Below are 17,346 nucleotides of genomic sequence, written 5' to 3' on the forward strand. Positions count from 1 at the left end.
GATGTGGACATGGAACGTCAACTGAGCTGATGCTGTTTTAATATCAGATAACCCTTGCGCAGACTGCTACTTCTGGACCAGGACCACAAGCTCACCTTGATGGGAGCACATGAGGAAAAACACATTAATGGAGCTGTGTGAGGCGCTCGCCCAGGCATTCGAGAGGCAGAGCATCCAGATGAAAGAGCAAATAATGGTCCAGAAGCATGTTGCATTTGCCCTGTGGAAACTGGCAGCTCCAGATTGCTTCAGATCTGTTGGCAATCCATTTGGCATTGGGAAATCTACCACTGGGCAATGCTCATGGAGGTTTGCCAAGGCAATCAATGGTGCTGTGCTCCGGGATTGCCAGAATTGGAAATATCCCTGCAATTATGGAGGTTTGAATGTTCGGGCTTCCCGAGCTGTGCAGGTGCAAGTGATGGGACATATATCCCCATCCCATGCCCCTTTTCAAACAAGTGAATGGTAAGAAAGGCTATTACTCATCATCATTATGCAGGCCCTCGCAGGTCATCTTGGCATACTCATAGACTCGTACATTGAATGCACTGGCAGGGTGCATGATGGCAGAGTGTTACAGCGGTCTAACATGGTGGTGGCATGTGTCTTTGGCCAACTCCAGGCAAGATGGCACAGCTCATGGACTCTTTTGGACTGTAACATCTTTAACTCCATAATGGTGATTAGGGCATGTTGTGTGCTTCACATTATATATGAGGATAAAGGGGAATGCTTTGGGGAGGATTGGGTTGCCAGCAATGATATTTTGGGATCTGCTTATAGACAACCACCAAATGCACCAGTTAGTCTGTTATGCAAAGGCCGTAAAGGATGCCTTGTGTGTTTGCATTCTTGAGCTGTGTGGGGAGCACACAGGATCTGATTTATGGAGTTTATGGCACATTTGGAGCTGTTGCCTTGAAATCAAATGTAGTGTTTATGCACGCATTAAAGAAATAAATGTTCCTTTCTCTTTACCTGTATCGAAATTGATTGGTGCTAAAAATGTGGACAGACCAGCTGTGCTCACATTAGCAAAAGGTGTGCAAACATCACATACAACTTTGTCACAGATAAGGACACTGCATCTGTATCTGTTCTTTTTTCCCTGTATTGGAGCAGATACTGCCCATGGTGAGAAGCTCCATGGCTCATTTATTGGCTCCCCCAGGCATTGTTGTCCACAGGTTGTGAGATATGATAATGTTGAGGCGAGGATGCTCATCAGCCCTGTGGATTTATATCCAGGGCTCATGAGCCCGAGTCTCTCAGACATGTCCCTCTGAAAGGCCATGTCTTGCTCCCTCATCTCACAGTTGTGGTGGAGATACTCTGCCAGCAGCTTCTCCTCATCCTCGCTTCTCCTCCAATTCCTTGTCCTCCTTCCTTCATTTCTCCTTCTGCTCCTCATGCTTTCCAATTACCTGTAGCACTCTTCATGCACCTCCACGATCAACTCACCCTGGCTCATCCATCACTTGGCCCCAAAATGTGAAACTCTTCACTGACAGTGGTCTCCTAGGAGCCCTCCCCTCCCTTGATGAGTCTGATACTGTCAAACATGGTCCTGACATAAAGGGGTGGGGGGGAACTTTGCGAGTGCTCTTGAATCCTTGTATTTTCATACTCCGTGTACACACGTGCCAGTAAAAAGTAGCATTATTTTGAGATAAAAGTTGAGATTCTCTTCCTGATTCTCTAGGCCAGCATCTGTCTGTTGTGAAGCTTAGTAGAAAAGTTTTCCCACAAAAATAAATGGTGAGTTAATTTTACTTTCCAACTCTCCCCCAAATTTCTTTTTGGAGGAGGACTGGGTATGGGGCTGGTGGAGGTCCAGGTCCTGGGAGACATAATAGCACAAGAGTGATTATGTTAAATCCTTTTCATTCTGCTGCAACCCTACAAGATGTCATGCTCCTTCACAAAGGAAGAAGGTCCAGTTATTCCAGGCCTCAGGGAGAAAGCTCGCCATCTACACAAAAGAAATCTTTCTATGTCTTGTGATAGATGACCCGGTAAGTGACCGAACAGAGATTGCAAGTTACAGCAGCAGGAGAGGGAGGTTTGCCTTACTAATGAATCTTGGAGGCCTGGTCTATACTACAGAGTTAGGTCAACATAAAGCAGCTTAAGTTGACCTAATTATGTCAGTGTCTACACTACAGTCTTGTTAAGAGCCCTTCTATACCAGCATAATAATTCCACCTCCACGAGAGGCATAGGGCTTATGTCAGTGTAGTTAGGATGACACAGTGTCTGTGTAGACACTGCATTACTTACATTGGTTTTTGGTTGTCTTGTAACTTTCAGGGCTCCAAGCTGGAGCCCTGAAAATGACAAGAAAGCCTGGCAGGAAATTGACAAGAAAGCTAGAGCCAGGCTGCCCCTGGCTCCCCATTCAGGGAGCTGAGAAGCCAAGGCAGCTGCACCCCGCTCGTGGTGGGGAAGTAAAAAGCCCAGGTGGCTTCCTCTCCGGCTCCTGGCTGGGAGTGGGAAGCCGAGAGCCCAGAGGGCAACTGGGCTCCCGGTGGGGAGCTGTGTGCAGCTGTAAGACCTGGCTCTCAGCCCCCAATGCTGCCCCTCTTGAGTCGGTGGAAGTGCTCCTAGTGAGGACATGCACCAACGACAGAAGGAGGGTAGTGTGGACATCAGCTATGGCAGTAATTAGAAAAGGAGGACTTGTGGCACCTTAGAGACTAACAAATTTATTTGAGCATAAGCTTTTGTGAGCTACAGCTCACTTCATCGGATGCATTCAGTGGAAAATACAGTGGGGAGATTTATATACAGACCTAAAAGTGGCAATACTTCAACAAAAAAACTTCAAAAACAGACTCCAACGAGAGACTGCTGAATTGGAATTAATTTGCAAATTGGATACAATTAACTTAGGCTTGAATAGAGACTGGGAGTGGATGGGTCAACTGCTGGAAATGGCCCACCTTGATTATCACTACAAAAGGTTCCCCCCTCTCCCCCCGGCTCTCTTACTGGTAATAGCTTACCTTAAGTGATCACTCTGGTTACAGTGTGTATGGTAACACCCATTATTCCATGTTCTCTATGTATATAAATCTCCCCACTGTATTTTCCACTGAATGCATCCAATGAAGTGAGCTGTAGCTCACAAAAGCTTATGCTCAAATAAATTTGTTAGTCTCTAAGATGCTACAAGTACTCCTTTTTCTTTTTGCAAATTCAGTCTAACACAGCTGCTACTTTGAAACCTGCAGTAATTAGGTCGACCTGACATAGGTTGACTTAAGTCTGTAGTGTAGATATGCCCAGAGATGGTAAAAATACTGAGCGAAACAATTCTATTTTACTACTCACCAAGAATGGGCTAAAATCAGATCAGCCATGCCTCTCTGCCATGTACATTGGTCAAACTGGACAGTCTCTACGTAAAAGAATAAATGGACACAAATCAGATGTCAAGAATTATAACATTCATAAACCAGTCGGAGAACACTTCAATCTCTCTGGTCATGTGATTACAGACATGAAAGTTGCAATATTACAACAAAAAAACTTCAAATCCAGACTCCAGCAAGAGACTGCTGAATTGGAATTCATTTGCAAATTTGATACAATTAACTTAAGCTTGAATAGAGACTGGGAGTGGCTAAGTCATTATGCAAGGTAACCTATTTCCCCTTGTTTTTTCTTACCCCCCCTCCCCCCAGGCATTCTTGTTAAACCCTGGTTTTGTGCTGGAAATGGCCCAACTTGATTATCATACACATTGTAAGGAGAGTGATCACTTTAGATAAGCTATTACCAGCAGGAGAGTGGGGTGGGGGGAGGTATTTTTTCATGCTTTGTGTGTATAAAAAGATCTTCTACACTTTCCACAGTATGCATCCGAGGAAGTGAGCTGTAGCTCACGAAAGCTTATGCTCAGATAAATTGGTTAGTTTCTAAAGTGCCACAAGTACTCCTTTTCTATCAGCAATAAAGTGGCTTCTGCATTAGTGGGCAGGTGCATTAACATGCAGGGGTGTTTTTCTGCCTTAGAGTATTGTTTAACAGCAAGTAAACTGGCCATCAATAAGTTTAGGCTTGAAATTAGACAAAGGTTTCTAACCATCAGAGGAGTGAAGTTCTAGAACAGCCTTCCCAGGGGAGTAGTGGGGGCAAAAAACCTAAACTGTTTCAAGAATGAGATTGATACATTTATAGTGGGGATGGTAGGTTGAGATTGCCTACAATGGCATGTAATCGATCTGCGACTGCTATTAGTAAATATATCCAACAATGGGTAATGGGACACTAGATGGGGAGGGCTGTGAGTTACTACAAACCTGAAATCTTTAAATCAAGATTTGAGGGTCTCACTCATCCAGAGATTATGGGCCTACTACAGTTAGGGTGACTAGATGGCCCGATTTTATTGGAACAGTCCCGATATTTGGGGCTTCTTCTTATATAGGCTCCTATTACCCCCCACCCCCTATCCTGATTCTTCACACTAGCTATCTGGTCACCCTAACTACAGGAGTGTGTGTGTGTTTGTGTGTGTGGTGGGGGGAGGTTCTGTGACCTGTGATATGTGGGAAGTCAGACTAGATGATTGTGATGGTCCCTTCTGGCCTTAGTCTGTGAGTAAGTTACATTTGTCCAAGCTACAGCCAAAAAGCTATTTACTTTTGTGCAAGTGTTTTTCTTTTGCAAAAAATGCTACTGCATTCAACCCTTGTCAGCCGCCAGTTTTCAGGGGGAGGTTCTGCAGTTGTCTGACATGGGAAGCAGTGTGGTAGCAAGTGTGGGAAGGGAGAATTGGGGGAAGAGGTGGCAGGACAAACATAATGGTGCTTCATCCACCCACAACAGAAGCAGCAGCTAAAATTATGGGGGAACTGCCCCCCACCCCCGGTTATTTCAGTGATGCTGTGGAGGGAAAGAAGGATCTTTCAGCCAGGTGGCTGCATGCTGGGACAGAGGCTTACACTGGGCATTGGTCTTTTGTACCAAACACCTGAGATCAGTGAAACTGCTTGCAAGCAGGCAATCATTGTGGGCCTGAGGATGCTGAGCAGAGGGAATATGAAGGTAGGCCACTTCCAGTCAGGGGTCAGAGCATAGGTAGATAGCAAGACAGTGCACAGGAATGGGTGCCCAGCGGCCTTGTGGGAAGGGATTGGAGGACCAACATACAAAACTAATTTATTTACATTTTTGATTCCAGAGCTAGTGCTCACACTTTTGCACATACTTATGAAACAATTCTTGTTCCACCCCCAGAAATAACTCATGGTTGCTCGCTACCCCCACATCACTATGCACTGACCTGGGCTGAGAATTCTGGGGGCGGGGAGTGAACTGATTCTTTGGGCTACACCCCAAATGTGAACTGCTCAGTTTCTGAGAGAGGCAGCGGGCTCCAGTGGGTGGGGCCTGGGACTCCAGAGACTTGGGTTCTGCCACTGATCTACTAGGACCCTGGGCAAGTCTCTGTGCCTCTGCTCTCCCTCCCAGATGTTCTCGGTGTTGCTTTCTGGGCAGGGACTGCCCCTTACTATGTGTTTGAACAGTGGGGCTCAGCTCAGGAGGGTAAATTAGGGGAATATGAGTTTATTAGTTTGCTCATTTCTTTTTTTAATCACTACACCACTGGCTCAGCTGGGGACTCCAGATGCTGGTGAAATACAATGCACTGTGTGGGGTGAGGAGAGTTTGTCAGGTTCTTTCCCCACTCCTCACCTCCTGCTGCAGAAATGGAGCCCAGTTGCTTGTGCCTTTCAACTGTACCAATCTGCTTACACTTTCAAGGTTCTCTCTGCAAGCAAATGGGCTAAAGCCCGCGTTACACAGCCCCATGCCTGTCCACTGACTGACCTTTGGCAAGTTTACCTCATGGCAAAACTAATGTGCTTTGTCTTCACTGTGTTTTGACCTTGGGATAGCTCATGCCGGTTAGTAGACTGAGGTTAAAAAAGAAAAAGTGCCATTTGTAGTAGTGAAGACAAGCCCTGAGTGAATCAGGAACAGAGGTAACAATTGAATAAAGGGCCTGCAATTACCCTTCCAGAAAAGTGCTGTCAGGAAGCTGCCTGAGGACAGGGTGAGTAGTGGGAGAATGAAACGACCTGAGGGAAGCCAGCCTGGGCAACAGCAGGGGGATCAACCACCACACCAATGTTTAACTGTGAAACTGCGTTGGCTTTTTTGAAGGGTGGCTTTGTGGCTAAGGCACAAGCATCGCAGGAAATAAGCTGATCTTATATGCTTCCCATTTCTGCCCCGGACTATTTGTACAGCAATGGACAAGGTGACTAATACTTTGTTTCTCTTTGGGTCAAATGGAGATGATGATGATGATATCCGTCTGACAGAAGTGTTGGGAGAGGAGCACTCATCTGGCCTAAAGGTAAGTGCCTTAGAAATGTCTATAAATAAATAATGAATATATTTAAGAAAAGCACAAAATAGAATGCAAGTCTAGATACATTTTTTAATTAAAACTGCACCATTTCAGTCCATTTGGACTTCATAGTTGACATTAGACCACCAACTTGTATTGCACCTAGGACTGCTACATCATATTGCATCTTCTGTGAGCACAATGCCAAGTTAATATTTTTGTTTGCATAGACAACTTACAGGAAAGAGTTTTGTCCACTAAATGCTTTTGGCTAAGATTGTGTGTGATTAACTCTTCTAGATTGATTTTTACCCAGAAGAGTGCCTCAACCAATTATCCTCTCTGAGTTCCATTCCAAGGAGTGCATTCAAAGACCCTTACTTTACAATGGACGGGAAAACACAAACTACAGTTGCAAAAGCAGAAGTTGCAAAGTATTTGGTAACAGGTAACAGAATATTTTATATGTAAATTTTCAGACCTCAAAGGGAAGTCTCTGCATTGATGTAAATATTTTACTTTCAGAAAAGTGTCATTTTGCAAATGTTTGTATTAGACAACCCTTTCCACTATAATGTGTCTGATCCCTATGATGTAGTTAGGAGATGTTTTCAAACCCCTCCAGAATATTGTGTGCTTGGCAGTGTAGGGATGATCGCAGGATTTGGTAGGTTTCCTAGAAGCTTACATCTAGTATTTAGTAAAGGCTATGGGCCATATTCCCACAATGTACACCACTTTACCAGGCTTTCCAAGGGATTATTATTATTAATTGGTGTTTGCACAGAGCCTGTGACTCTGTGTGCTGTAATAGGTTTTGGTCACATATCAAAGCAAAGACATTTCAATTTAGGATTCTGGCATAAATCTACAAAAGCAAGGAAGCAGACATTGGGTGGCAGATCCTCAGCTAATGCAAATTGACTTCAATGGAGCAATGACAATTTACACCAGCTGGGGAGCTAAGTTAAAATTTCCTTGCCTTTGTTGTCATGCTACTGTCACCATCATCATGGCAAATCCCACAGGGACAGGGCCTCCTTGCAGATTAAACATCACTTGGATTAATCTCTGGCTAGGCCCTTATGCTGGATATTCAGTTTATGTCCATCACTGGCAATGTTATTGCACTACTAAAGCGTTTGGTGCCCATGTGATCACCAGCCATATAGCAGCATTCCTTGCTACACATGCTTAGAATGAATTGGTGTTCCAGTCTAATAATATGTCCCGTGTCAGAAAAGCCACCAAAACTGAACCAATGCTGGTGGAGGTGGTTGCAGGGTTCGGCTTTGAATATCTTTATTGCTGATCTTGTCCTATCACTTGATATGCAACAGCTGAAGAAGATAACAAGAACAAAAAACTTAAATCCGATATTCTCCAGTCTTCTTCGGTGCCCATGTTTCACCAATATACAATAAAGTCGGTATAACTGGTTCTACAGATCTGCAGCTTCGTAGCAAGCTTGATGCCACAATGGCTCCTCAGAGGCTGCTGAGGGGCTGAAACATGGCAGCAGCTGCTCCTATACGCAGAGATTGCTCAAGAGAATATGCTGCCCTCAGCAAAACTTCAGTAGGTTGCCCCGTTCCTAGAACAGAGGTTTTCAAGTGGGGCAACGGGAGATATTGGACTGTCTGGGCGGGGTGTGGTGAGCGTTCTCATGGTTAGGTGGTTATGTAGAAGTCAAGGAACCAGGTTCCAGGTCACAGTGCCAGTCACTCAGGTTTGGCCTGGCCTCCCTTTGTCATAATAGCAAGGATTTATAAATTCAATTCTGTGACTGGAGAATTGCTAATATAGTTCCTATAAGGGAAAAAAAAGTGATCCAGGAAACTACAGCCCTGTTAGTTTGGCCTCAATTATATGCAAGATCTTGGAACAAAATTTGAAAGAGAAAGTAGTTAGGGCCATAGAGGTGAATGGTAATTGGGATAAAATACATGATTTTACAAAAGGTAGATCATGCCAGACCAACCTGACTGCCTTGTTTGAGAAGATAACTGATCTTTTTTAGACAAAGGAAATGCAGTAAATCTAATCTACCTGGATTTCAGTAAGGCATTTGATACAGTTCCACATGGGAAATTATTAGTTAAATTGGAGAAGATGGGGATTAATATGAGAATTGAAAGGTGAATAAGGAACTGGTTAAGGGGGAGACCACAACGGGTCATACTGAAAGGTGAATTGTCAGGCTGGAGGGAGATTACTAGTGGAGTTCCTTAGGGATTGGTTTTAGGACCAATCTTATTTAACATTCCTATTACTGAACTTGACAAAAAGTGAGTGAGTGCTAATAAATTTTGCAGATTACACAAAGCTGGGAGGTATTGCCAATACTGAGGAGGACCAGAATATCATACAAGAAGATCTGGATGACCTTGTAAACTGGAATAATAGAAATGGGATGAAATTTAATAACGCAAAGTGCAAGGTCATATAGGTGTATATAGGGACTAACGACAAGAATTTTTGCTGTAAGATGAGGACTTATCAGCTGGAAGCATCAAAGGAAGAGAAAGACCTGGCTGTATTCATTGATTACAGGATGACTATGAGCTGCCAATGTGATGCGACTGTGAAAAAAGCTAATGCAGTCCTAGGATGAATTAGGCGAGGTATTTCCAGTAGAGACAGGGAAGAGTTAGTAACATACAAGGCACTGGTGAGACCTCATCTGGAATACTGTGTGCAATTCTGGTCTCCCATGTTTAAGAAAGATGAATTCAAACTGGAACAGGGGCAGAGAAGGACTACTAAGATGATCTGATGAATAGAAAACCTACCTACTTCACATTTGGGGACAATGTATACCTTCAAATCAGCGGCTCTTCTATGGGTACCCGCATGGCCCCACAGTATGCCAACATTTTTATGGCTCACTTAGAACAACGCTTCCTCAGCTCTCATCCCCTAATGCCCATACTCTACTTGCGCTATATTGATGACATCTTCATCATCTGGACCCATGGAAAAGAAGCCCTTGAGTAATTCCACCTGGATTTCAACAATTTCCATCCCACCATCAACCTCAGCCTGGACCAGTCCACACAAGAGATCCACTTCCTGGACACTACAGTGCTAATAAACGATGGTCACATAAACACCACCCTATACCGAAAACCTACTGACCGCTATTCCTACCTACATGCCTCCAGCTTTCACCCAGACCACACCACACGATCCATTGTCTACAGCCAAGCTCTACGATACAACTGCATTTGCTCCAACCCCTCAGACAGAGACAAACACCTACAAGATCTCTATCAAGCATTCTTACAACTACAATACCCACCTGCTGAAGTGAAGAAACAGATTGACAGAGCCAGAAGAGTACCCAGAAGTCACCTACTACAGGACAGGCCCAACAAAGAAAATAACAGAACGCCACTAGCCGTCACCTTCAGCCCCCAACTAAAACCTCTCCAACACACTATCAAGGATCTACAACCTATCCTGAAGGACGACCCATCACTCTCACAAATCTTGGGAGACAGGCCAGTCCTTGCCTACAGACAGCCCCCCAACCTGAAGCAAATACTCACCAGCAGCCACACACCACACGCAGAACCACTAACCCAGGAACCTATCCTTGCAACAAAGCCTGTTGCCAACTGTGTCCACATATCTATTCAGGGGACACCATCATAGGGCCTAATCACATCAGCCACACTATCAGAGGCTCGTTCACCTGCACATCTACCAATGTAATATATGCCATCATGTGCCAGCAATGCCCCTCTGCCATGTACATTGGTCAAACTGGACAGTCTCTACGTAAAAGAATAAATGGACACAAATCAGATGTCAAGAATTATAACATTCATAAATCAGTTGGAGAACACTTCAACCTCTCTGGACATTCGATTTCTGATCTCAAAGTAACTATCCTTCAACAAAAAAACTTTGAAAACAGACTCCAAGGAGAGACTGTTGAATTGGAATTAATTTGCAAATTGGATACAATTAACTTAGGCTTGAATAGAGACTGGGAGCGGTTGAGTCATTATACTAAGTGTAAGCAGTGTCAGGACGAGCTCCACCCTGACATCTGGTGGTGAGGTGTGGCAAGTTGTGGAAAAGAACTTCAGGGGCTGATCTCATTTGCATAGGCACACCCACCCCGCCTAGAACGAGGCCATAGCTGCCCAAATGGTCACTTTGGCTGCTGTGGGATCCCCAGTGTCACTGTTATTGGGGCAGGAAGAATAAATTGTTATTACCCTGACTATGGGAACTGTGCTTGGAACTGTGCTAGGCCTTTTGTTATGATAAGTCACCATCAACTAAGTGGCACTCGCTAGGCAATGGTCATGGGTTCCAAAACTCTGTGAATTGAGAGAGAGGCTGGGGACAAGTATTAATGCTTGGTGGCATGGGCCCCTTGGTGAGGGCCTTACATGCTAATTGCCCTTCCTCCTCTCTCCACTGTGGAATATCAGAGCTAATTTTGATTCCATTAGGAGTCTAGTTACAGGCTGCTGAGCTCACTTTGGGCTAATAGTGCACCAGCACTGAGGCTCCCCTACTACAAGCTGAATTCACCAAAGAGCTGAACTGACTAAGAGCTGAAATCACTGAGCGTTGTGTTAAGTAGTGGGGGAGCCTGAAGATATATTGTGGAGCAGTTTGCGGGATGGCTGGAGTGCCTGGTGGACAGGCTGGTGGAGCAGTTCGTAGGACGGCGGGAGCTGCTGGTGGGACGCGGAGCAGTTTGTGGACCGGCTGGTGGCGCAGTTCGTGGGACGGCGGGAGCTGCTTGTGGGCTGCGGAGCGGAGCTGAGCGAAGGAGTTCGTGGGGTGGCTGGTGGAGCGGAGCGGAGTGAAGGCCTATGGAGCTGTGGGGCGGTCAGCTTCAGATCATGTAAGGTGCCTCTTACCCCCGTCCCATCTCCACCCAGGTTGGGAGGTAAAGCTCCACAGATAAACTTTCGAACGCTGGGGCTGCCCTGACCAGGGACAGAAACTTTTGGGTCATTGGACTTTTGGGACTTTGGGTGATTTGGGGTTGCCGGACTCAAGAACCAAAGGGAAAGGGGCATGCCCCAATTTGCTTGGGGTGGGTTTTTTTGCTCATGGGTTGTGTTATGAATCCTGTTGGTGGTGTTTCCCCAACATAATGCCACATTGTTTCTCTCTGTTATTAAAAGGCTTTTTGCTACACTCAGACTATGTGCTTGCAAGAGGGGAAGTATCGCCTCTTGGAGACGCCCAGCAGGGGTGGTATATATTTGTCCCAGGTCACTGGGTGGGGGCTTGAGCCGGTTTGCATTGTGTTATCGGAATGGATCCCCTAGATATTGAACCCGGCCCTTGTTGCTGCCAACTCTGACGGGCAGAAGGGTTACATAAGTGAAACTATTTCCCCTTGTTTATTCCTCCCCCCACCCCCACCTCCACTGTTCCTCAGACGTTCTTGTTAACTCCTGGAAATGTGCTGGAAATGGCCCACCTTGATTATCACTTCAAAAGGTTTTCTCTCCCCCCATCCCACTCTCCTGCTGGTAATAGCTCATCTTAAGTGATCACTCTCCTTACAATGTATATTTTTTCATGGTCTGTGTGTATGTATAAAATCTCCTCACTGTACTTTCCACTTTATGCATCTGATGAAGTGAGCTGTAGCTCACGAAAGCTTATGCTCAGATAAATTGGTTATTCTCTAAGGTGCCACAAGTACTCCTTTTCTTTTTGCGAATACAGACTAACACGGCTGCTACTGTGAAACCTACCTTATGAGAGGAGACTGAAAGAGCTTGGCTTGTTTAGCTTAACCAAAAGAAGGCTGAGGAGAGAGATGACTGCTCTCTATAAATGAGAGGGATAAATACCAGGGTGGAAAAGGAGTTATTTAAGTTAAATACCAATATGGACACAAGAACAAATGGCTGTAAAGTGGCCATCAACAAGTTTAGGCTCAAAATTAGATGAAGGCTTCTAACCATCAGAGGAGTGAAGTTCTGGAACAACCTTCCAAAGGGAGCAGTGGAGGCAAAAAACCTAACTGGCTTCAAGACTGCACTTCATAAGTTTATGGATGGGATGTTTTGATGGGACTGCCTACGATGGCGCGTGGACCATTGGCAGCTGCCTATAGCAAAAATCTCCAAAAGCCAGAGATGGGACTCTACATTGGGAGGGTTCTGAGTTACTACAGCAAATTCTTTCCCAGGTGTCTGCCTGGTGGGTCTTGCCCACATGTTCAGGGTCTAACTGATCACCAAATTTGGGGTGAGGAAGGAATTTTACCCTGGGTCAGAGACTTGGGAGTTTTTCACCTTCCTCTGCAGCACAGGGCATGGGTCACTTGCAGGTTTAAACTAGTGTCAATGGTGAATTCTCTGTAACTTGAAGTCTTTATGATTTGTGGACTTCAGTAACTCAGCCAGAGGTTAGGGGTCTATTACAAAAGTAGGTGGGTGAGGTTCTGTGGCCTGCAATGCATAGGAGGTCAGACTAGATGATCATGATGGTCCCTTCTGATCTTAAAGTCTATGAGTCTATAATGGAATGGCAGCCCAACCAAATTTGAGTGAGTGGAATTGCAACCTGGCAGATGGGGTTGCAGCACCACTCAGGTTTGGCCTGGCCTCCCCGGACACCCTAGGCAGAATCTGCACTAGAGTTGCCCCTGGCTATACAAGGGGCCATATCTTTTGAGCACCACCTACTGCTGTCTATGATGATGCTGCCCAAGTATTTGACAGTTGCTACCGGCTCCATGTCCCATCCAGACAGGTTAATACTGTGCTGATTTTAATCTGGAGCTCAAGGCTGCTTGGTGGTAATGACCAGACACTTAGTTTTCTCTGGATTAATAAGCAGACCATTGTGTACTGCTTCTTGTCTGACCACATCAGCCATCAGCTGCAGAGATTCACCAGGCTGAGCCAACAAGACAATGTCATCAGCATATTCAAGGTGCAAAGCAGAATGGCGTTCAGCTCAGTACCACTGACAGTTGTCTCCAAACTTATCCATCAACTAATCAATGCTGATACTGAACAATGATGGTGGGTGCACACAAGCTTGCTGGACTCCTGGGGAAAAAGGAAGCCATGCCTTGTATCTGCCATTGACTTGGAACACTGCTTCCTGTTCCATTACAGAACTCTTCTGTCAATGACAGTATCTTTCCATGCATGCCAAGTTGCCTCATTGGATCCCACACATTTGCTCAATGCGCTGAATCAAAGGCCTGACAGAAGTCTATAAAAAGTGCCGTGCATGGTATATTAAATTCAGCCATCTTCTCAAAAAGTTGTCACACTACTGCAAGATCATCTACATTTATCTTATGCTTCATCTTCTTTGTTTGCAATAGCAAGAAAAACAATGCTTCACATGCCTTTTGTTTATAGGAATGTGAGAAATCCATGACTGCCACCACTACTTCAGATCTCAGTTTGCTACATACATTGGCCACCGAAAACTTAACAGCAACAATAGGGCTAGAGCTCAGAGCCTGCTGTTCTAGAAGCAAAGACTTCCATCATTTGAGCTTAAAAAGGTTCTTTTCCTTTAGCTGTGAGCAATATAACACCTATGGGACACAGCTGAGCTGTTCAGATTTTGTCCAGTAGAGGTCAGTTTATCACAATGTAAATTTATATTTGTAGACTTTCAAGAAGAGATCATGCAGATGCATGGCCTTTTTAAAAATTATGTTTACAAACTTTTCACATTGAATCCACTGTAGTCTAAATAGTAAAAATAAGGAATTTTTAAAATGCTTATTAGTGAACCAGAGATAAGGTGAGTGAGGTAATAACTTTTATTGGCCTAACTTCAATTACAGTCTCTGTTACATGGTTCTGAGCTCACACTAATCTGATCCCAGTATTATAATTCCAGTGATTTGAATGGATCCACTACTTATATGCACTAGTTTAAGTGAGATCAAGATCTAGGCCCACTGTGTAACTCTACTGTGTTTAGTGTGCAAGACAAGTGCACTGAAGTCTATGGATTTTGTTGAGGAATAATCATTACCCATAAGCAGCTGCTAGGAATGATGGTTTTAAGGTTCAGACACTGGACTGGCACTCAGAAGATATGATTCTATTCTGAGTCCTGACACAGATTTTGAGTATGATCTTGGACATGTCGCTTCAGGCTAGATTGTGCCTTTAGGCACAGCCCTATGTAAGGGATAGGGTATAGATGTGCCGCTCCAGGAGGGAAATAATTTGTTTTAGGAGACATAATTCCTTCCTTGCTCTTGGGCTGAAGTAATCTGCCACCTCTATCCTTTTCTGGAGCTGGAGCCTTGGGCGCTGGGGACAGAGCCAACATCCTGCTTTTTCCTCACCTTCCGGAGTATCAGGCATGTAGCTGCTGGTTACCCTAGTAAGAGCAATCTAGGAAGTCCACAAGCATGTTCCCCTGAGTGGGGCTGAGTCATACTCTTCAGTAGCTCTGTACCTCCATTTCCCCATATGTAAAAATAGGGATAATAATACTCCTCTGTGTTATACTTAGAAAATGAAAACCAGCAGGATCTTATTCCAGGGATAAGGCAATACACCACGTTTATTGTGAATACAGAAAGAATCAGAGTAAGCAATCAGTTATAGCTATAACAAAAGGAGTACTTGTGGCACTTTAGAGACTAACCAATTTATTTGAGCATGAGCTTTCGTGAGCTACAGCTCACTTCATCGGATGCATGCTGTGGAAAGTATTCCACAGTATGCATCCGACGAAGCGAGCTGTAGCTCACGAAAGCTTATGCTCAAATAAATTGGTTAGTCTCTAAGGTGCCACAAGTACTCCTTTTCTTTTTGCGAATATATACTAACATGGCTGCTACTCTGAAACCAGTTATAGCTATAACATTCCATTAACTCACACACTCATTCACACACACACAAGTTCTGCAAGGTTGTTATCATAATTACCAGCCTAGGAGTTGCTCATGACAAGTCACTAGCCAGGTGGCCTGGACACGAGGATGGAGCCGGGCTTTGTCAGATGCGCATCCGATGCTCCTGGAAGTTGGTTGCACAAACAGACCCAAAGTCCTCAGTCTTTAGGGTCTGTCTTTATAGGGATCCATCCTTATCCAAGTCTATGGGGTTTGCCTCGTCATGGTGTTCTCACGTTTGAAGTGACAATCAATCACGCAGATGGCACAGCAATGACGGTTTGTTGTTATCTTGTTGCCTCCGTTCTCCCTGTCCTTGGGGCAGTTGGGATGGATTCAGGGTTATCGGGTTATCTCTCCCAGTGCATTCTTCGGCCAAATGGTCCTGTCGGAGGGTAGCTGTTTTTCTTCCTCCAGATGTGGTGTCGTTTATTATGATTCTAAGGCTGGTGCTTCAACTTTACAAACATACAATCGCAATCGCTCTATTTCACTTAACATTTTTTCTATCACATCTACATTTTATTACCTATTCATTCTTTAACATAACCATTCTAAAATCACTGGGGCATGACAGACTCCAATAAACCTATTCATACCACTTGTTACATAAAAAGAAAACAAACAAGATAAAAATGCAAGTATGGGGGTTAACAGATCTTATTCCTGAGTTTAGGAAAACAGTTGTAACACCAGCTGCCCTTGATGGTAATCTTATCACTTTAGAACAGACTTTTTGTTTCGGGATGTGTTTCTACAATTAACACAGACCTTATAAACTGACAGGCATATCTCAATTAGCACAGACTCAGCAGGCTGAGAGGCCTATTTCCTTCTAATGGTCAGGCCAATCCAGGGTCTGTTCTAGGCTTTTCTTTCTCACATTTTCCCATAACATACACATATTATTACTTTAATCGAACATCTGCCTCACAGAAGAGTTGTGAGGATAAATTAGTTGATGTTTTTGAAGCCTCAGATCCTATAGGGATATGCACCATAAAAAAGCATCAAATAACTAACTAGCTAATGTTAAAAACACAATAACGTGGTGGTTCTTAATTGCTCATCAGCCAAGGCTCCTGTTTACACTGTGGTATAGAAGATGTTGAAATAAAGCATCCTGGAAGGCAATGGAAAGAAATAAGGATTTATTTCTTTTATTTGCAAGAGGGTGAAACAGCTGAGTTGACTTTTAGGGAAGATTTGTTGTGGAGAAAAATCCCTCCCAGTGGCCATGTGTTTTGCAGGTCTGTGTCTCATTTGGAGTTTTACAAACTCACACCCAAGATTATTGACTCTAAAAACACCGCAATGTAGGAACATACTGTACAAATTCCTTCCCTTAAATGGCCTGTAATGTTATTACCAGAAATAAATATACTTTCATGGGGCAGGAGGGATGAAGGGTGACTGAGTATGTGTGTGTATTTAACATCATATAGGTAGCAGTTTTATCAGGGCCATAGCCTGAGAGGGGCATCTACCCATGGCGCAAAGCCACAGAGGTGGGAAAATGGGGCCAAAACGGAGGCAACATAAAGACCTGCTTGCTAGGGCCAGTCCGGTGTGGTGGTGCTGGGGAGTGGAGGAGCACCACCTCCACCCCGACTCACCTTAGCAGACCACCCAGCCTGTCTGATTTGGGGTGTGTGGGGGGGTGCAACCAAAACATCTGGGGAGCCACAGAACACTTCTGGGTGGAAAAATGACCCCAAAAAATGTTAGGGGGTACAAAGATGCTTGCTCTCGCTGGGTGCTAAAATGCCTAGTTACAGCTCTGTGTTTTATTATCATAAAAGTGCAAAGAACCATGGTCTGCTGGTTTGGCGCCCAGGGACGCACTAAGATCTACATGACAGCTTGTCTACACTGGCAATTTACAGCACTGCAGCTTTCTGGCTCAGGGGTGTGAAAGAACACCCCGCTGAGCGCAGCAAATTTCAGTGCTGTAAAGCCTCAGTGTAGACAGTGCACCACCGCTGGGTGCTGCTCCCCTCCTGGAGGTGGTTGCTGCTCTGCGACCACACAAGGCACGTTAAAGCGGTGCCGGTGTAGACTGACAATAGCGGTATAGGTACAGCGCCGTAGCTCTGCTGGCATAACC

At 44.7% G+C, this 17,346-nt stretch overlaps 1 long non-coding RNA gene across 1 annotated transcript; it reads right to left on the reverse strand.

The window, feature by feature from the left end:
• Positions 1–1,423: 1,423 nt before the first annotated feature.
• Positions 1,424–15,384, reverse strand: LOC140911324 (uncharacterized). The gene is made up of 3 exons (XR_012158904.1): positions 15,274–15,384; positions 3,337–3,403; positions 1,424–1,843 (listed from the first exon to the last, which is right to left on the reverse strand). It is a non-coding gene; the product is annotated as an uncharacterized lncRNA (long non-coding RNA).
• Positions 15,385–17,346: the final 1,962 nt, after the last annotated feature.

Source organism: Lepidochelys kempii, chromosome 5 (assembly GCF_965140265.1).
Source record: "Lepidochelys kempii isolate rLepKem1 chromosome 5, rLepKem1.hap2, whole genome shotgun sequence".
In the NCBI taxonomy this organism is placed as follows: domain Eukaryota; kingdom Metazoa; phylum Chordata; order Testudines; family Cheloniidae; genus Lepidochelys; species Lepidochelys kempii.